This window comes from Felis catus, chromosome A3, assembly GCF_018350175.1.
Source record: "Felis catus isolate Fca126 chromosome A3, F.catus_Fca126_mat1.0, whole genome shotgun sequence".
In the NCBI taxonomy this organism is placed as follows: Eukaryota; Metazoa; Chordata; class Mammalia; order Carnivora; family Felidae; genus Felis; species Felis catus.
The window spans coordinates 100,808,296-100,827,995 of record NC_058370.1 but is presented as its reverse complement, the minus strand read 5'-3'; the positions used below and the strand labels follow the sequence as shown (position 1 = coordinate 100,827,995).

Sequence of the window (19,700 nt, the reverse complement as noted above, 5' to 3'; positions counted from 1 at the left end):
GACTTCTATGTGGAATCTAAAAAACAAAACAAACAGAAAACAGAAATAGACCCATAAATATAGAGTTAGTACTAGTGTTTGCCAGAGGGGAGGGCAGTGAGAGAATGAGTGACATAGGGAAAGGGGATTAAGAGCTACAAATTTAGGCGTATAAAAGAACTAAGTCACAGGGATGAAAAGCACAACGTAGGAAATACAGTCAATAATATTGTAATAACGTTGCATGGTGACAGTAACAACACAGTGGTGAGCATAGTGTAATGTAGATAAATGTTGAATCACTATGTTGAACACCTGAAACTAATATAACATTGTATATCAACTATAGTTCAATAAAAACTTAATTTATAAATTAGCTTCCTTATTTTTATTTCATGATTTCTATTCTTTTAGTCTCTTTTGCTATCTGAACATACTATATTGGCTTAGGATTTATTTCTTTAATCTTAAAGGTCATTTGGTCCTTTAAAAATTTTTTTTAATGTTTATTTTTGAGAGAGAGAGAGAGAGAGAGAGAGAGAGCACGAGTGGGGGAGTGGCAGAGAGAGAGGGAGACAGAGAATCCAAAGCAGGTTCCACACTGTCAGTGCAGAGCCAGACTCGGGGCTCGATCCCACAAACTATGAGATCACGACCTGAGCTGAAATCAAGAGTCCGACGCTTAACTGACTGAGCCACCCAGGGGCCCCCAAAGTCATTTGGTCCTTTTTTGTCGATATTCATTCTCATATTTACATTATCTTAAATTCCTTAAAAATAATTTTATATTTAAATCATGCCATTACGTTTACCACATGAGTTCTTAAGCTCTGGTTTTGTCTGGTTTGAGTTTGTTTCAGGCATTTGAACCATAACTCTTTTCCTCCCCTTTCATTTGATTCCTTTACCTGCTTGAAAAGATGACTTCATCTTAATAGCTTTACCTACTTATTCTTAACCTCTACTTTTCACTGTTTTCATAATTAGGAAACTGGTGAGGAGTTGAAGACTACAGCAAAAACTCTTAACATAAACTGGGAAGACTTCTTTTTTGGCTATGGCTACAGCTGTCTCTCTGGTTTCTCTTAATAGATTTCACATGCCCTTTGACACTGGTCTAGAGACTTAAAAAATAGCAATCAGAGAAACAAATCACCCCTCCAAATGCCTTTCTGCCATGGACAGCTTGCTGGGGGGCACGGATTTAACAGACCCTGTCACTGAGTTTGGGGAGCAGCGTGTCAGGATGAAGCCAGGGAGGCAGTGCCAGAACCACACATTGAGGCTGATGGTGGGAGTGCACCAGGGATCATTCTGTGCTGATATTCACGTCCTGGGCCCCATCCTCCTGAGAAACATGTCTTCAGCAAGCAAAGAGCTGTGACGTTCAATCCATAAACACAGGTATGTGAGAAACCTAAGTCCGTTCACTTCCTCTAGCTTACCTTAAATTCCGTCTCTGGCCTCGCAAAAGACTCTAACTGGAGTCGTGGCTGGGGTCCCCACCCGTAAGTTGTGTCCAAGAGATGGCTGTGCAGGGTGACTCTCTGGTCATCGGTCATCTGAGCCGGGGCTCTGCTATGCTCCTGCTCTGTGCCTGCTAAAGACACGGGCATCTTTTTGAGGCTGACAAGAAGACAAGGGTACCTATTCCTTCAAGACCTAAAGATCCACTCCCTTCCTGGCCATTTCTTCCCTTTCCTCTGCTTCCTCTCCCACAGGCTTTTTGGGCTTAGGGATCATCCTTCCGTCATTTGAAATTTCTTCAAGGCCCCATGTTTATGCCTGTGAATTTCTCCTTCCTGTTAGAATCCAAGGCAGACTTGTGGGATAATTCTGGCTCTACTCCAGAACAAGACAAGGAAGTGAGTGATTCAATATCTCTATGCCTAAGTTTTCTCATTTGTAGAACAAGAATAGCAATGGTGTCTATCTGAAAGCATTGTTGCGAGAACAAACATGAAGTGCAAAGACAGTGCCTGGTTACACGTGCAGTAAGCACGTGGCCCACGAGCTAAGAGTGGCCTGTACATTTTTAAATGGTTGGAACAAATCAAGAGAAGGATAACCTTTTATGACACATGAAAATTACATGAAATTCAAATTTTAGTGTCCGTAAGTAAAGTTTTACTGGAATATGGCCATGTGCATTTGCTTATGAACTATCTGTTGCTGCCATTGTACTACACTGGCAGAGTTGAGTCGTTGTGACAGAGGGGGTGTGGGTCACAAAGCCTGAAGATGTACCAGCTGGCTTTTTATAGAAATTACTTGCTGACCTCTGCATAGACTGAGGCCAGAGAAGGACTATCTTGGGGCAGGTCGGATGAAGCGTACCTCATGTCAGTGACAGGAGCTAGACCAAAAGGTCCTCCTTTCTTTGGGGTCTGGGTCGGAGAGGGTGATCGGGAGCACACATTCCATTCCAGTGTCAGACCATGAAACAAATTCTGAGAATGGAGGAGACAGAACATAATACCTACCCGTACCCACCCACGCTGGGGGTCCAGGAATATTGGCTCAGTATGTTATCCAGTACCTGGTTTGAGGCACCAAAAAAAGATACGGGGCTAACTGTGCTGCCAAATCCATCTTTAGCTACATATTAAAGCAAGGTCAGAAATAAGCATTCAGGAGATTTAGTATTGTTTTCCTCAATACAACTGACTCTTTGAGTGGGATAATTCTTTGATGCATAGGACTATTCCTGCCCATTAAATGCCAGTAGCCTTCCCAGCCATGCTGATAAGCAAAACAAAAACAAAAACAAAAAAAAGTATTAGAGAATTGGCTCCCTCTCATAATTCTCAGTGCCTGCTAAGAGTCGAGAATAAGAGAGGGATTGGGTCCTAGGGTCTCAACCTGCACCTTATGCTGGTGTCAGGATGACTGGATGCTTCCAGAGCCCAGGAAGAGCTTGAGCTGCTGGAATGTGTACCCATAAGGGAAAGCACTTCTCTGGCTCTGTGACTCGTTTAGACTTTGAATGCTTTGAACTCAGTGGAAGGGACACAGCATGTCCTCCATGGCCAGGTTTCATTCTCCTTGACTTACCTCTCCTGGCAAGAAATCACTGGCTTGCTTACAAGCAGGGACAAGAGCAATTGGGATCTCCCACCCAAAGCAAAACTTCCTCTTCAGGAGTGCAGGCTGGGTGGAAGATGGTAGCCCCCACCAGATAGCCACACTTACCTGTGACAAATAGCTGGGGGCCAGATGACAAATTCTGAGCTCTCTCAGGGAGGCAGCTCTCTACCCAGGAGCTGAAAAAGAGGGGTAGGAACCAGTGTTCTTGGCTAAACCAGTCTGGAGTGGGGTTTCCACCTCCCTGACTTGGGAAGGTGGAGGCAGGGAGCGCACCTAGGTTCGAATACTACTGACTCTTGCTATTCATACTGAATTCTAGTAGGTTTTCTTGCATAAACATTTCTTCAGTTGCTATCTGCCCTTGGGACCATTTCCAGAGGCTTTGGGGTTTTTAAAAATAATTTTCACCACTTCAGTTGGAAATGGGTCCACTCCAGAAGTCCCTCTTTCAGGTTCTCTCTTTTTGTATCTCCAAGCCAGTAAGTGTTAATTGTGGGGGGCCCTTGGGTCAGGAGTGGGAAAGAGGCATAATATCACAAGTGATATAACTTCTATTTGGCTGAAGGTAATTCTCTGGAGAGAGGGTCTGCCGTGAGCTATTAGTCGCTGACTCCACAGCAGCTAGGGGATGGATGTCCTGCTCAAACAAAGGGGATCTGGGGAGGCCACAAAGAATTCCACCATGTAACTTGGGCCAGGCCTAGGGTGAGGTGACTGAAGCAACTAGGATGCAAAATTCAAAGAGGCACCCCCTCTCAGGGTCATCGTGCAAATGTAGACTCAACACCTGAGCATGGGAGACTTAAGTCTTGTCCCCTGAGTGCCTCATCCTAGTGACCCTGACACCACTCATCCTTTGCTCCCCCTGGTAGACCTACCTGTGACTTTCATCCCAACAATGACTTCTTCTTAAAACACAAGCAATTCCTCACCTTCTGTGCGTCACTAAACACTGTAAATGTTGCGGCGCACAGGTCACTGTATCGTTTTATTTTTATGGTACCTTTTTTCCTCACATCTTGCTCACTTAACAGACCATTGCTCCACAAAGTCAGGAATAGAGTCTGTTATTTTCTGGCATCTGTAGCCCCAAGCCATACTAGGCACTCAATTAACGTTGGGTAATGAAACAAAAGACTGAGTGAATAGATGGTGAGTGAATCTAACCAGTCACTCAACTCCTACTTCACAGTAAATCTATAAAATAGATGTTAGAGCCAGAGTCTCCCTTTGAAAGTATCTGATCCAGTATTTCTCATACTTGAATACTATTTACAACTGCTTTAAACACAAAAAATATCTCATGAAACCCCTGACACTAGTTTTGTGGACCCACAGATTCCTTGTTCCAGTTTGAGAAAAACACATTAAAAAGTCTTACTCTATGAACACTTCAGTGATTTTTCACAGAAAATAGGAAGATTTGTCATTAGAAATGGTTTAGGAATTTTTTTTTTGAGATTGTCATCAAAAAGAAAGCAGCAAATTAAAAATTGCTCTTGGAACTCAGCCTCGCACACGTAGCCCCAGATCTCACCCAAGCCCCTCATTTTAACTAAGCTTCATAAGGCAGGGGAACCAGGGTCTGCATTTTAGCTCTGATAATTTTTAGCTTTTTGGAGATGGGCAAGTCACTTGACCTATAAAAGCCTCCTTTTCTCCATCCATATAGTAGTAATAATGACATTGATATTATAAGGTTGTCATGGGCATTGAGTTAGAAAACCTAGGAAAGTGTTTTGGAATACACACTGGGCCATACACACTGTAGTTTGTTAGTGTGTAGAAAAATCTCACTCTTCCTCCTGTGTGTCTCCTTTGCTCTCACACAGCTACCATACTCACAGCACTTCTGACACTGGACGTGTGTGTAAAAGTTTGTCCCCTCCAAGCAGTACTCTGTGACACCAGCTGTGTCCTTTAATTTAACTCCATTCTGACACTATCTGCCTGGAGATAGTGTTGAGTCCCACAGGTTGAGGGCTCAGTCCCACAAAACTGCCCTCACCCTACTTCAGATGCCCATCTCTAGTCCAAGTTCTCACCTGTGCTTCTCACCAATGGGCTATAAATCAGAGGTTCCCATGACCCCCTTTTGGGGATCCATTAGTCTGTTAGAGCAGCTCACAGAACTGGGGAAATAGTTTACTTACTATTTACCAGCTTATTATAAAAGGGTATGATAAAGGATACAGATGAACGTCCAGATAGGACAGATGCATAGGGCCAGGAAAGGAGCATGGAGCTCCCATGCCCTCTCCAGGCACACTATTCTCCTGTCACCTCCATGTATTCACCAATCTGGAAGCAACCCGAATGCTGTATTTTTGAGATTTTATGGAGGCTTAATCACATAGGCATGATCAATCATTACCTCCATTTCCAGCCCCTCTCTCTCTCTGGAAGATGGAGAATGGGGCTGAAAATTCCAAACTTCTTTTTTTTAATCTTTAAAAAATGTTTATTTTATTTTTGAGACAGAGAGAGACAGAACATGAGCAGGAGAGGGGCAGAGAAAGAGGGAGACACAGAATCTGAAGCAGGCTCCAGGCTCTGAGCTGTCAGCACAGAGCCTGAAGTGGGGCTCAAACCCACAAACCATGAGATCATAACAGGCTCAACCAAATGAGCCACCCAGGTGCCCCCAAAATTCCAAGCTTCTAACTGTGGCTTGGTCTTTCTGGTGACCAGTCCCTAACAAGGAGTCCATCAAGAGTCATCGCATTAGAACAAAAGACATTCCTATCACCCAGGAATCCCAAGAAATTTTGGAGAAACCAGGGTCAAAGACCAAATATTGGAACAAATGATGCTCCTAGTGTTCTTATCACTTAGGCAGTTAGAAGGGTTTTAGGAGCCCTGTGCCAGAAAGCAGAGGCAGAGACTAATATACATATTTTCTATTGTCTCAGAGTTAGTATTGCTCATGGGCCAAGCATGTCACAGAAAGCTTCTGACCTTTCCGTGAACATTTTGCCAGACACTATGGAGGTGGGGGTAGGGTTTGCCACATGACCTGAACAGGATGGAGGACCTGCTGTCCCTGTGTCATGTTGCTGGCAGGTCGAGATGCTACTGCTTCTTCAGACAGGAAGGAGGCTTCCTCAAGGTGATGTTCTCTTCTCTGCTTTGTTCACTGCCTTTTGAACACATACCTGGACTTCATGGGGGCAGCATGTGCCCATGTGGCTGGAAGGCCACAACACTTGCAAAGCACAGCATGCATTTACCTCCAGACCCCATTGTGAGCCTGGCCCCAGCTCATAGTGTAGCTTTCTTGGACAGGGATTCCAAACCTCAGTTGTCTCATAGACCAGAAAACTCTTTTCCAGGAGAACCGGACCCTTATGGGTAGGGAAAGAAGAGCCAGGCTATCCCAGACCCTCCTGCTCATGTTGGCTTGACATGTTGGCCCTTGACTAGTCTAACATCTTTTTTAGCAGCAAACTATAGCTGTCATTGTCTCCTACTCCTAATACCCCAGCCTCTGGGCCACAGTCACAGCTGCTGCAGGACTCTGAAAAAGTTGCAAACTAATTCAACCTTTAACCCCTCAGCAGGGAAATGCTGTTCTAAGTTAGGGGATCTCAAAAATTGCCTGTCAGCCACATGCTCAATTTGAAAGTCTCTCCAGGGTCTAGACTCGGGGGGAGGGGCGTTCTGTCTGATCTCAAGGTGAGTTGCACGGTGTGTTTTCCAAAAAGACCTCCCTCACACTCAAATAACTCAACATCACCAATAATGGAGCCCATTGCCATGGTGTGTGCTATAGATTGAATGTTGGTATGCACCTACCCCATCCCCAATTCATACATTTAAGCCTAATCCCCATTGTGATAGTATTTGGAAGTGAGGCTTTTGGGAGGCAATTAGGTCCTGAGAGTGAACCCTCATGAACGAGAGTAGTGCTCGTATAAGAAAAGGCCCCAGGGAGCTCCCTCTACGTTCCTTCAATGTAAGGTTATAAGGAGAATAAGGCCATCTATGAACCAGGAAGAAGTTCTCACCAGACACTGAATCCTCCCGTTACCTTGATCTTAGACTTCCTAGCCTCCAGGTTACTCTCCTTCCCACAACTCCTCTTTAATGCCTATGTCATGGTTTCTCCAGTTTCTGCTTCTTCTCTAACTCCCTCTTTGCTTCTTTCTCTAGCTTCAATTGCTTGCTCCACCCATGAAGGGAATGTCCTGCAGAGTTCCTTTGTCTTCTCTTCCATCTATACTTTTTCACTTGACAATCTCACATAATATTGGGAATTATAGGCATTTGTGGCCACAGAAAGAAAGAAGCTCTATGTACCATAGAGTAGGCAAGAAGGGCAATTTAAATCTTGTTCACCCTAAGCCAGGGCTTAATAAGTCCCTTTATAAAGCTTACTATAAAGTAAATGACAAACATTCATCTCATGGACATGAACTGAGTTGTAAAATCACAGTAATTTGCTGAAAATAACAGGATCAAATACTTTTTTTCTGAGAGTTTGAATTAAGTTATTTGCTAATTTATATTAAAAAGCAAATACCTTGTTCTGAGTAAAAGACAATATATTGGTGACACCATGAAAATAGAATTTAAAAAATACTAATTATTTCACAAGCATGTACTGCCTCCATAGCAAAATTTAGTATGTATCTGTGTGGTATATAATTATTTATATCATCTGCCCATAACAGCAACCTCCTTCGTCTAGGAAACTATCCTTGCACCCCAGCCATGAGTCTGCTTCTGGCCACTAATGAGGGTAGGTGGCACAAGTTGGGAATTGATTTCTAAGGCATTGTGATTGGGCCAGCAACGGGCACATGATCTGGACAGAGTTTTTCTGTGGGATTTTTCTCATTAGAACTTGGAAAACAGCCCTATTTCCTCTCTGGTTGCATTCTACCAAGATGTAAAGCTGGGACTGCCCACAGTTACATCCCCTCAACCAGTGAGCAGCCAGTCCAAGAGAACAAAGCCAACTTAATTATTATTATTATTTTGCTTAAAATATATATAGTTTATTGTATGTCAGTTACACCCTTTTTTAATTAATGTATTTTCAAGTCAGTTAACATACAGTGTAGTCTTGGCTTCAGGAGTGGAACCTAGTGATTCATCTTTTACATATGATACCCAGTGCTTACCCTGAAAAGTGCCGTCCTTAATGCCTGTCACCTATTTAAACCCCACCACCCCCCTTCCAGCAATGCTCAGTTTGTTCTCTGTATTTGAGAGTCCTTTACAGTTTGCCTTCCTCTCCGATGGTATCTTATTTTTTCCTTGCCTTCCCCTATGTTCATCTGAGTTTCCCAAATTCCACATATGAGTGAAATCATGTATCTGTCTTTCTGACTCACTTAGCTTAGCATAATTCTCTCCAGTTCCATCCATGTTGTTGAAAAAACAAATTTCATTTTTTTCATCACCGAGTAGTATTCCATTGTATATATATACCACATCTTCTTTATCCATTCATCAGTTGATGGACATTGGGCTTTTTCCACAATTTGACTATTGTTGATATCACAGCTATGAACATTGGATATGAACATTGGATAAATTCCTAGTAGTGTATTTCTGGGTCAATGAGTAGTTCTATTTTTAATTATTTGAGGAACCTCCATAACTGTTTTCCAGAGTGGCTGCACCAGTTTGCATTCCCACCAACAGTGCAAAAGAGTTCCTCTTTTTCCACATCCTCGCCAACATCTGTTGTTTCTTGAGTTGTTCATTTTAGCCATTCTGACAGGTGTGAGGTGATATCTCATTGTGGTTTTGATTTGTATTTCCCTGATGATGAGTGACGTTGAACATCTTTTCATGTGTCTGTTTGCCATCTGGATATCTTCACAAAGCCAACTTTATGACTCAGTGGATCAGATAATACCTCAATTCATGATGGATAGTTTGGGTTGCCTAGTATCTCGTGTTTAAGACTCAGTCTCTACTAGGGTCTAAATTCAGCCTTGTTCTGAGAATTAGTGTCCTGGGAGCTTGTGGTTTCATGGAGGGTGGGGGTGGGGGTGTTTTGGACTCTCTTCTCTAAAGAGGCACAGGCTCTCCTGTGTACAAAAGAGGTTCTTGTACCAAAGGCTAATTGAAAATCTTCCCTAACATGGTTTTGTTGCCATATAAACCAGGATAATAATGACTAACATGGTTTTCACTTCTACTATCTCAGTTAAGCTTCACGACAATTTGGTGAAGTAGGTCTTATGATCTCCATTTAATCAGAGAGGAAAACTAAGACACTGTTCTAAAGTTAAATGCCTTGCTCTGGTTTACATGGCTCACAGGTGGTGACAGCTGGACTCAGACTCCCAACTGCAACACTGTCCCTCACCCACCCAAAATAGCTACCTAAAGGCATGTTTACATCACCAGCCTCTGGCATCTTCTCAATGCACAGAGCCAAATTAGATTTATCTAGCTTTGGCCAAGGGTAAGGGCATGGAGTGGGGTGGGTAAAAGCAGGATACCAATAGGTCTCAGTATGGGCTGATTTTGTTGAACTCCAAAGGATCACATTAACAAAGGTGATGACTACATTATAATATATATGGAAGTATATATGGATAAACTTCCATCATGTCTAAAATTTGCTTTAAAATGGCCGGGTGGGGGTGAGGGGTGCACCTGACTGGCTAAGTTTGTAGGGCATGCAACTCTTTATCTTGGTCATGAATTTAAGTCCCATGTTGAGCGTGGAGCCTACTTTAAAAATTAAATTGAACACTTAGATCAAATCGAATCAAATTAAACGGCCAGAAAGTGAGAAATCAGTAACGTAATAAGATTGGTCATGTGTTGACAATTGTTGAAGTTGAGTGATGAAAATATAACTTATTATACTATGTTTGCCACATAATAAAAAGTAAAAAGTGTGCTAAAGTTACCAAGATAGACATTCTGGGCCAAAACACACCTTAACAAGTTTAAAAAACAAGTATAGAATCTATACAATGCTCTCAGATCACAATGGAATTGAATTAGAAATCAGTAACAGAAAGATAGCTGGAAAATCACAAAATACTTGGAGATTAAACAACACACTTTTAAATAACACATGGATCAACTGATGGGCATTGAAGAGGGCACTTGCTGGGATGAACACTGGGTATTGTATGTAAGCGATGAATCATGGGAATCTACTCCTGAAGTCAAGAGCACACTGTATACACTGTATGTTAGCTAACTTGACAATGAGTTACATTTAAAAAAAATAGAGAAAAAATAACACATAGGTCAAAAAAGGACTCTCAAGATACATTAAAACTAATTTGAACTAATTGAAATAATAAGCTGGACTTCATCAAAATTGAAAATGTTCTGTTCTTATGTTCTGTGAAAGACAATGTCAAGGGATGAGAAGACAGCCAGACTGAAGAAAATATTTGCAAAAGATATTTCAGGTAAATAAATATACAAAGAACTCTTAAAAATTCAACATTAAGAAAATGAACCCAATTAAAAAATGGGCCAAAGACCTGAATAGACACATCATCAATGAAATACAGATGACAAATAAGCATATGAAAGGTTCAACATCATGTCATGAGAGAATTGCAAATTAAAACAACAATGAGATACCACTATGCACCTATCAGAATGAACAAAATCCAGAACACTGACAATGCCAAATGTTGACAAGGATGTGGAGTAGCCAGAACTCTCATTCATTGCTGGTGGGAATGCAAACTGGTACAGCCACTTTGGAAGACAGTTTGGAAGCTTCTTACAAAACTAAACCTACTCTTACCATACAATGCAGCAATAGCACCCCTAGGTTTCTACCCAAAGGAACTGAAAACTTACATTCACACAAAACCCTGCATGTAGATGTGTATAACAGCTTTATACACAGTTGCCAAAACCTGGAAGCAACTGAGATGCCTTTCAGTGGTAAATGGATAAATAAAGTGTGGTTCATTCAGACAATGAAATTATTTAGCACTAAAATAGATGAGCTATCAAACCGTGAAAAGATATGGAAGAACCTTAAATGCAGATTACTAAGTGAAGGAAGCCAGTCTGAGAAGGCTGCATTCTGTACAGTTCCAAGTATATGATGTTCCAGGAAAGGCCAAATTAGGGGAAGAGTAAAAAGATCAGGGGTTGCAATGCGATGCAGGGGAGCAGTGTGAGAGAGATGAACAGGCAGAGGACAGAGGACTTTTAGGGCCATGAGGCTATTCTGTATGATACTACAACAGTGGATACATGTCACTATACATTTGTCAAAACCTATAGAATGGACAACATCGAGGGTGAATCCTGATATAAGCTATGGACTTTGGGTGATAATAATGAGTCAATATAGTTTCTTTAATTGCTACAAATGTACCACTCTGGTGCAGGATACGGAGAGTAGGGGGTGCTGTGGGTGTGTGGGGATGGGTTTATATGGAAACCTTGTGTGTGTGTGTGTGTGTGTGTATGTGTGTGTGTGTGTGTGTGTGTTTACACATACATTAGCTTATGCAAATGATAATCCACTTTTAAGAGGGCTGAGGTAGGAAAGAGGAAGCTACATAATCAAACAAATGTAATGGTGTGTATAAGTCTCAGCTGGCTAAATTTCTTTTCTTTTTTTTTTTAAAGGCCTAGGTTTTTTCTTTTAATGTTTATTTTATTTATTTATTTGTTTGTTTGTTTATTATTTCGAGAGACAGAGAGAAAGAGTGAGCTGGGAAGGGGCAGAAAGAGTTGGAGAGAATCCCAAGCAGGCTCTGCACTGTCGGCACAGAGCCCTGAGGCAGGGCTTGAGCTCACAAACCATGAGATCATGACCTGAGCTGAAATCAAGAGTCAGATGCTCGGCCAGCTGAGCCACCCAGGTGCCCCTAAATTTATTTTCTTTAAATCAATTTAATTCTGGCTCCAAGACCTAGTCCTTTCTACAGGATCCCTCAGGGCACTGTTGAGCTCCCCGCACAGGGGTGTCCTGGCACTCCAGAATGCTGGTACGGAGCCCTGAGAATCAGAGAAGGGTCCTTACTCTCCAGTGTAGAACAGTTGCCACTATCCTCATTGTTCAGGCCTGCAGTGTTTCCAGATATGGTACCTTTTGGTTTGAAGGTCACTTGTGGGATCTTTTCTGAGGTTGGGAATGCCCTACTGGAGTCTCAGCCTCCCTCTTTCCCATACTCAGTCATCCTCCTGAGGCCTGGCTACCACCTCATGGAACGTGGAGCAGAGTGAGAGTGACCAAAGCTCAAGGCTCCCAGACCTCTTCCTTCCTGTTCAGTTTGGGGGGGTTGGGGAGGGGTCCCCTGCCTGATTCCCAGAGGCCCTGCCCCTCGTGCATCCTCATCATAGTCCCTTGGTGACCTCTGCTGTGACAGCAAATAGGCCTCTCTTAAGACTGTCTCTGCCTCAAGAGCAGCCAAGTCGGGCAGGACCCCTCAGCTTGGCCGCCTGGGCAAACCAGGAAGGGACAAGATGGAAAGGGGTGTCGTCCAAGGGGAAGAAGGAAACAATTCTTCCACTTTTGCAGTAGACAACAGGCCAGGGGAGAGCCAGGTTGGTCCTGCAGGTGCTGCTGAGTTCCTTTAGCCCCTCCTCCCGCTGCTCTCTGGATCTCGCTGTGTCAATTCTGGCAAGGCCCTCACCTCACAGGCCTGCCTCCCAACGATGGCACTTGTGTCTGGTCCTTCCCCCTGCCCCGGGGCCTCTGTTCTTCTTCCTTTGCCTTAAGGTGTAATTGTGACTCATCTGCTGTCTCCACCGCTAGATCGCACACTCCTATGGGCATCTCAGGGAGCCAGGGAGCCAAGTCTCGTAGCCTGCATGTAGAGGATGATGTAACAGTGTGTGGGGAGGGCATCCTGCCTCTTTTTGCCCAGCTCTGCCACGAGAGAGCGGAGGGGGGAGAGCAAACCCAATCTTCTCTTCTCAAATTTCCTCACCTTGCAGCTGCCCAGGAGGCCCTGGGTGCCGAGAGCAGAGATGAGTGGTCCCCCTGCCACTGCCGCCCTGCCAGCCTCTCCCCACTAGACCCACTCTGTGAAATTCCCTATCCCCACCCCTCCCCCACACACCAAGAGCAGCAGGAGCCATGGGCTGCAGAGAAAGAGGTGTCCTCAGGCTACTGAAACTCCAGCCTCCCAGAGCTTTCCGCAGCCGTACCTACCTGCAGATGCACTTCTGCAGATGGCCTACCTGGGGTTGCCAGCCACATGTGGCCCCATCAGCGCTCAGGGAGTGATGATACCTGAGACCTTACCTGCTCTTCTGCAGAATTCCTGCACCTGGTATTCCTGAAGGCCTCCTGAGTGTGTGGCTCCAGGCCCGCAGCCAAGGAGACATAGACAGAGAGAGGTATGTGTTCTGCCCTCAGGGAGACTTCACTCAGATTCTGGGGGCCAGGCCTGATGGGAAACAGTTACAGACACATTAACTGCATGGGTTGTTAATTCCTGGGTCAGTGGGACCAGCCTGCTCTGCTCCTTCCATCCCACCCAACGCACCCTTATAGCCTCCAACAGGATGCTCCAGGGCAGTTCTCCCACCATGAGTCCCCAGATTCACCTGCTCCTTTAGCTCTTTGCTCTTTCGCTTGTCCCCAGTGATTACGCGTGTGTTTGAAATCAAAACGTGGAAGGTTACAATGCAGTGTTTCTCACGCTTGCACCACTGCAGTGATTTTTCCCATACGTGCCTTCCTATGATGTGCTAATTTTTCCTGACCACGTCTGGCTTTCATTTCTTGTTACCTATCACAAACAGAGGAGCTGTACAAATAAATGCATAGGTATCCAGCAGCCAAAGTCACCAAGGTAGAGAAGAGAAAGTTGAGATGGCACAGAGGTGGTATTTTAGGCCGGGCAGGCAGCTCTGAAAGTGGCAATAGTCTATAGTCCATTGTCGAGAACTCAGTCACAAGGCGCCAACCCAAGGGCAAATGGCCTGGGACGTGTAGTGTCGTTGCAGAAGCAACTGTATTGATGGCCACTTAGCCTGACTCTGCCTTCCTCACGAGAAAAACACTAGAGTAGGTGTCAGAGTCCCAGGTTAGAGTCATTCTTTCAATCTCTTACTCCGAACCTCGATCCCCTCCTTTGAAGGATGGGAGAAATAATACCAGCCTTGCCCATCTCATTGGGTATTTTCAGGGACAAGTAGCATCGGGATGTTGTTCGTGAAAATTCTTGCTCAACTGAACTCTAAAGGGCTAAGCCAAAGTTCACTGCTACTTCTGCAAAGCATTTGGGGGAATCCGAGCATTCGAAGTTCTCACCTGCATCTACCCAGATATCCCCATCGTGAGTCTCAGAATCCGATACTGCCCTGGCAGGCCCCTCACTGTGGGAGGCCATACAGAAGGCCATGGGGGCTGAGAATCCAGTATCCTCTGATGCTCCGTGATTACAATTAAGTCCACAGCTGGAGTCTGGTCTTCTGTTCTGTCTGCCCTCTGGCTGCAGGAGATTAGAGTCTCCTTAAATACTGCCAAGGAGGCCCCCTGGCTTTCACATTTCACCTTGAGTTGGTGAGTGACCCCCTGTGCTGGCCGTTTTCTCTCTTCAATAACTTCAATGCTCTCGGCAAGAGTCATCCAATTCCATAGTCCTTCCAGTCACCCTCTCCCTCCAGTGCTGGGTTCATTGGATCTGCTGGTGTATTCTCTTCTATTGGCATTGCATCCCAGATCACCACTGGTGAAAATTTTAACAGTTGCGTGGCTACAGCATGCCAGGGACTATCTGTATTCCACCAACCACTAGTACTGAGGTCCTCGCTGCCAGCTAGCCAACAAATGATTCACTTCCCAGATTCCTTTTTATTTTTTTAAAGTGTTTATTTTTGAGAGAGAGAGAAAGCGTGCACAAACGCATGAGCAGGGGAGGGAGAGAGAGAGAGAGGGAGACACAGAATTCAAAGCAGGCTCCAGGCTCTGAGTTGTCAGTGCAGGGCCCGATGTAGGGCTTGAACCCTCAAACTGAGAGATCATGACCTGAGCTGAAGTCGGATGCTTAACCAATGGAGCCATCCAGGCACCCACCCCTGCCAGATTCCTTTTTAGAGTCAGCTTCCTAGGACCACCCCCAGCACCAATTACCCTAGAATAAATTCCCATTCTGACATGGAGAGCTGCAACTGTCTACCCACACAAAGGGTTTTTTGGAAAGTATTTGTGGGAAGTGCATCTGTAAAGGAATGGGGAAGGTAGGACAGACAGACAAAGAAGCCAGCCTGTAATGTGGTTGCAGCTGAGGCCTTAGCACATCCTAGGAGGAGTTCTGGAGCTGGAATGATCCTTCAGAATTATTCCAAATTGAAGCAAGGGAGTCTGACCTTTGGATTCCTGCATCAGCCGGTCTCTAGCTACGGTCTGCTCCCGCACAGAGGGCAGTTTCCCACAGCCAGGGAAATTCCCATTGCAGAATGACCAGCCACCAGTATCCCCAGCATTTGGGAGGGAGGTGCATCCCATAGACAGGAAATATGGGGGAGCACCACAGTATCCACTAAAGCGAGGCTCTTGGCCCGGTCTTCATACGGCTGTAGCCATAGAGCTCACACCACTTTCTACAGCAACATTCCCTTCTTATGACCAAAAGACCATGCAGGTTAGCATTTCTCTCTTTTTATTTAACTTCTGTACTCTCTGGAGGAGAGGGGCTCAGGAAGATGTGGCTGGCTGTTCCCCCATTTGAACCATGGGAAGTTAGGTGAGGTTGTCCCAGGACCTCTATGTCCCTGGCACCCCAATGCCCCATTTTTACTCTATGGCTCCCACTGCATGAGAGCATGAGAAATTCCTGTGAGGTACCAGAGTTTTGGAGGGAAAGGTAGAACAGAGCTCCTCTGCTCTCAGATCTCCCCTGGACAGTTAGACTATTATTTTCCACTCATTTGGATCTAACCTTGGTGGGAAATGATACCCTCTCCTCTGAGACTCCCACCAGTCTCAGTTCTCTTGCTTCTCTCCCGGTGCCTCTGTTCCATAGGCCAAAGGGAATCTCCATCTCCCCTTGAGTGTGTGCAGGGGTGGGGGGCATATTGGTTAATAGTTTAAAACACCTCTCTCCATGGCTTTCCCATTATTTCCTAAGTGGTATCGGTCATTAAATTGCTGGACTTTCTTCAGACTCACAAGAAGAGGAAGGCGCTGGCCACACAGTGATTTACTGAAGTATCTTATGAAAATGCAATTCCTTTTATTATACAGGAAGCTATGCAAATGGATATTGATTAATATACCTTTTTATTTGAAATGAACATTAGATTTTATTGTTATGTAGCATGCATTTCTTTACCATAACTGAGTTCTATTTAAAAAACAATTACAACACCACTCAGGATTCTGGAATGTGGATCTGGCAAGTGAAAATCTAAGAAAAAGTCATGTCATCTTATTCCAGTGATTGCTTCAGAGGAAACAGAGACAAGTGAACTGGTACATAACCAGGACAGAAAGAGGGGTTTGGGGGGAGGACAGAAGGGGGTTCTACAGTCTGTAAACAAACTGTGGGATGCCCTGCTGCCTGCTGTCAGAGGCAGAGTTTACTAAGACCATGTTATCACACTGCTGCATGTTTTTGTTCTCTCTCTCCTCTTGCACAAAGAGAGGAAATATTCAAGAGAGAGACAAAGAGGAAATGAGAAAGGCGGTAGTGGACCCCTAGCTGCATCCCCACTGGAGCTGTAAATAGGCAGTTAAATGTCTGTGCTCCTGGAGAGGAATCAGATCTTGAAGTTAAGCTCCCAGAAGGAATTGTGAAGCTTCCCTCCAGCTACTGAAAGCTGGAGAGATGTATATTCCTCAAAATTTATCATACATTTTATTTTTATGCTTTCTTTTTTTTAAGCTTATTTATTTATTTTAAGAGAGAGAGAGAGAGAGAGAGAGCGCTGATGAGGGGCAGAGAGGGAGGGAGGGAGAGAATCCCAAGCAGGCTCCACATTGTCAGCACAGAGTCAGACTCGGGGCTTGAACTCACGAACCATGAGATGATGACCTGAGCTGAAATCAAGAGTCGGACACTTAACCAATTGAGCCACCCAGGTGCCTCCGTATATTTTATTTTAATTATAAAAGTGACACATGTTCAGTCTAGGAAACATGGAAAGTATAGATAAATATGAAGAAGAAAAGAAAAATTAATAACTATTCAGAGATAAGCACTATTATAATTTCCTTCTGTTTCATTACATATACACACACACTCTTTTTATCTTAACATAATTGAGAATATTCTATAGATACATTATTTTGGTCTTTTCCCCTTTGTACATTATATCCTGAGAATTTTACAATTCCTTGGTTTGTTTTGTTTTGACTTTAGGGAGAGAGAGAGAACACGTTCATGAGTGGGGAGGGGCAGAAGGAGAGAGAGAGAATCCCAAGCAGGTTCCACGCTCAGCACAGAGCCCAACACAGGGCTAGATCCCACAACCTTGGGACCATGACCTAAGCCAAAATCAAGAGTCAGAGGCTGAACTGACTGAGCCAACCAGGCACCCTGTTAATTGCTTTAAAATAGCATTTTTCATGATCATATGATATTCCATCTTGTAAAGTCACCATAATTCATTTAACCATCCTCTTGTCGGACTTTTAAGCACTTTTTTCTCCTGTTATAAACAGCACAGCAATGATCATTTGTTTGCATCCACTTATCATGGGTCTTTAGGAGTAGAAATCCTACCTCAAAGAGCAGGACTTTCTAAACAGTTTTTGATGCACATGTGGCCAGGGGCTCATCAGGCAAGTCTCCACCCGCCATAACTCCAACTGTAGACAGTTTAGATTGTTTCCTACATGTAATGTGAGCCTCATTCAAATCAAAGGATGCCATTTTTCAGTATCTTGAATATTCTGAAATAATTCTAGAGTGTGCTGGTTATCAATTTCTTGCTTTTCAGCTCCAGATTCACCCTTTTTGACTGCTCTGTGAAAATGGGGGTGAGACTTTGAAACATTTTTCCCTTCCCAACTGGCATTAAAGCTTGATCAGTAGAGGGCTCTAGAGAGACATCGCAGAAGGAAAGAATTTTGCTTCTGGGTCCCGTGTTCTTGTTCGACAGGTTCCCGCAGCAGAACAGCCTCTCCAGCCCCAGGCTCTTGCAGCACTGGGAGCCTGGCAACTTCTGCTGGCCCCACACCACTGGCAGTTTTGTAGCAGAGCACCTCCGGTGACACCTCCCCATGTGCAGCTTCAAGATCTGCTTCCTTCAAGATCAGCTTCAAGATCTGATTCCTCTCCAGGAGCTTTCCCTAGCATCCTAGGGGGTTGATTCCTGGCAAGTTCTGCTGCTGCAGCATCTCAGCAACCCTGCCATCCTGTGCACCAGGCAGCCCTAGGGCCAGCAGCTTCTCCCTGTATCCACTGTTTCCACATTCTTTAGAGTTCCTTTGCTTCCCTCCAGCCAACCCCTTGTTACTCCAATCCACTATTGCAGTTAATAATTTGTTATATTAAACCTTCCCTGTTCAACTTGCTGTGTGGTTTCTCTTTTCTGATTGGACCCTGAATGATCCAGGGGCGAGACTGTCCTCATCTCTCTCATGGGTGATGCAGCCTAATCCCTCAAGCCAACTCGGATCTCAGCTCTGCCAGCCCCAAATAGCCTATGTTGCAGTATTAAATAATTGAAACTCTGACTTAAATTTCCTTTGGAGCTTTCAGGTTGAAAGCCTTATTGACATTGAATTCAGTGTAGCCACTACTGAACTATTGCTTATCTTTTCTGATGGCGTCTATGCAGCAGCCACCAGTTCAGTCAATTACGTCTCCATTTCTTCTCTCCTTCTCTCTGTTGATGTCTCTCTGTTCCCCTCTCTCCAATTCAGGCATCTAATCCTCTTTGCACAACGATGCATTCTGGCTGTCACCAGGTAATTATCTCTGCATATTGCTTCTCTACACAAAACCAGTGGCATCTGGGTTAACAGTCCCCAGCCATGACCCTATGTGATTACTAACCTTGTAAACTAATGAAGATCATTTATTTTCCCTTTCCTGTCTGTATGCAGAGCTACCAGCAAATGAGGCTCCCTGACTTGTTGGGTATACAAGAGACACCAAGGATAATAGCTATTCTGCTCTGTTGAGCATTAAAAACAAAAACAAAAACTCAGTTGAAGGGTATCTGAACTGCTATTGAGTCATAAGAAATTCCTCCTCCTCTGCTTGCTGGAAATCACACACATCCTTCAAGATCCAGATCACATGTCTCAGTAATGCTTTCTCTGAACTTATCGGTAGGAATGAATCCCCTCTCTCCTCTGTTCCCCTATCGTGTTTATCCCTTGGCTACAGAGCAGATCACAGTTTGTCTGGGTTACAGTCAAGTTTCCCATTAGATTGTGCATTCTACTAAGAAGGTACCATGTTTTCTTCATTTTTGTGTTAAATCACTAGTGCCTCATTAACCAATGCTGTATTGTTACAGTGCCAGTAACAGAAGTGATACTAAGTGATAAACAGGCAGAGGACAAAAACAACCAGAAAAAGATGACCTCAGACAAGTGGTTCTCAAACTTAAGGTTACATCGGAATCCCAAGGTGGGGGTAGAGAGGGTGGAGGTAAGGGGTGCTGGGAGAGAAGGGCTTGTTAAAATGCAGATTCCTGGGCCCCACCCATAGACTTTCTAATGCCATGGGTCTGGGGGAGGGGATCCTAAATCTGCATTTATAACACGT

The 19,700-nt window shown here is 44.3% G+C and overlaps 1 long non-coding RNA gene across 1 annotated transcript; it reads left to right on the top strand.

Moving 5' to 3' along the window:
• Window positions 1–1,020: 1,020 nt before the first annotated feature.
• On the top strand, window positions 1,021–18,491 carry LOC109498617. The gene is made up of 2 exons (XR_002155450.3): window positions 1,021–1,383; window positions 18,082–18,491. It is a non-coding gene; the product is annotated as an uncharacterized LOC109498617 (long non-coding RNA).
• The last annotated feature ends 1,209 nt before the right edge of the window (window positions 18,492–19,700 follow it).